Source organism: Equus caballus, chromosome 1, assembly GCF_041296265.1.
Source record: "Equus caballus isolate H_3958 breed thoroughbred chromosome 1, TB-T2T, whole genome shotgun sequence".
Lineage (NCBI taxonomy): Eukaryota > Metazoa > Chordata > Mammalia > Perissodactyla > Equidae > Equus > Equus caballus.
The window spans coordinates 115,559,168-115,561,109 of record NC_091684.1 but is presented as its reverse complement, the minus strand read 5'-3'; the positions used below and the strand labels follow the sequence as shown (position 1 = coordinate 115,561,109).

Here is a 1,942-nt window from a genome sequence, read left to right as displayed (position 1 = left end):
GGTTTGTGTAGCTAGGGGATGGTGGAAGCAAGGTCGCTGCATTTCATAAAACACACACTGTGTTCTAAGGAAATGATGCCCCCAGCATAGTGCAAGGCAGGTAAGCATCGAGAAGGTTGGTCTCCCCATTTTGGAGGCTGCATGAAGATAGATGGAAATGAGACAGGGAGGAAGCATGGGGGGGGGGGCATTTGTTTCAACTCCTGGTATTGTTCCTTAAGAGTGGGCCTGATGCGTCACTTAGCCAAAATGCCATCACCTTTAGAGTTTGTTCAAAAGACGTATGCTTATAGGGTTTATATCAGTAAAGAAACATAGTTATTATATACGAAAGTATGAATTACCAAGCTTAAACCCAGAAAAATTGCTAGAAACAGTGGTCAATATCTTTTCTCTGACACTTGAATATGTCTGATTTTGCCCCATTATGAAAGAGAGAAATTAGGGCTGTAAACCTTCTTGTAATTGAAGTTTTTCTTTTGTTTCTCTAGCTCTTTTTCCAGTTCTAATATTATCTTGCAAAATAGGCACTGTGTTGGGTTGTGACTATGTGAGTATGTTTGTGTGTGTATGTTTTTGCATGTGCATGGAAAGGGGTTGGGAAGATTTGCAGAATCATTCAGTTGGGGCCCTACAAGTTCAGCTAATAACAGATGGATCAGAAAGTTGTAACTACTCAGTTACTTTCTTCAAAGGCAAATGGTTTGCAGATGAAACAAAGAATGAAAATTGGAAGGTGGATGCCATTGTCTTGGCTGCAGAGTTTAGTTGTTTAAAGAATAGCTAAGAGCATCCCGGATTGTGATGATTTGTTTAAAAGATGTATTTGACAGATATGGTAATCAAACCACCAAGTAAAGGAGACAATCTGAAGGTGGCACGGAGACTAGACGTTCCCAGGACTCTCCTTGGGCTTGGTAATTAAACCCAGGTGCTTTCTTTTCTTGGCACCAGTGCTAGGAAAGACTGACTGATCAGTGACTTCCGGTTCCCATCTGCCATAAAGTGGTATGTGAAATGCGGGAGCAGCCTCAGTTCCTTCCTGGAGGAAGAAAGAGATTTGATTAACCCAATAACCTAGGGAGAAGCCTCAGAAGTGTGCACAGAGAGAAGGCAAATGACTCTCCTTCAGGTCAGAGTGGAGCAATTCACCTTAGAGAGAAAAGTTGGGCTTCTCACCTTATAGGTGTTCTTCACATCCATTGTGGCAAGAGTGTTCCAAAGATGCAACTCCCTTAGCTGCTTGGCCTGTTTTAGAAGGGAATGTTGGGGTAGGGTAGGGAGTGGGAGGTGAGGAGGAGGAGCAGGAGGGGGAAGAGGGAGGAGCAGACTTGAGAGGGAAGAGAGAAAAGCGGGAGAGAATAGCAATACACTTCCATGAACATGAAAACAAATGGGCTTCAGATGGCTTGAGGCACAAGTGACATTTCTCTTTAATGGGAAGCATATTTTGAATAAAACCAAGCAAGCATCATCCATCATCTTTCCTCCTGAGATGCCCTAACAATCAATGTGTGAGAAGGCGTCTGGGACTCATCCAGGGATTGTGGGGGAAAGCGAAGTTGGGAGGAGAGGCTTGTCTGGGCCCCAGGAGAAGAGAGCTGGGCACCCAGAGGTGGCCGTGGATGAGGGAGGCCAACACCGCAACGCGCCATCAATGGTTTCCATGGTGGATGGCTTCTTACAGGGAAAATCTATCTCTGTCACGGGCATAGCATCACTGGCAGCTAGTTTTCATCCTTATAGGGGGCTGGTAGAAAGGAATGTGGGAGGAGAGCTGGGGCTTTACTTATCCCCTGAAAAGTTAGTAAAAATGGTGTGCATTTGTTCTGGTCCATTCTCTCCCTCTAGGGCCCAGAGCTTTCCCTGACAGGCTTTTCCTATCTCCATCCGCTCCCTAATCAAAAGTTTTATGCACAGTTTCTCACTCTTGGCTCATCTG

General features: G+C 45.1%; 1 long non-coding RNA gene across 1 annotated transcript; it reads right to left on the bottom strand.

Annotated features, from left to right (window-relative positions):
• Nucleotides 1–801: 801 nt before the first annotated feature.
• Nucleotides 802–1,330, bottom strand: LOC138924217 (uncharacterized). Its single transcript, XR_011438993.1, has 2 exons — nucleotides 1,180–1,330; nucleotides 802–1,042 (listed from the first exon to the last, which is right to left on the bottom strand). It is a non-coding gene; the product is annotated as an uncharacterized lncRNA (long non-coding RNA).
• Between the last annotated feature and the right edge of the window lie 612 nt (nucleotides 1,331–1,942).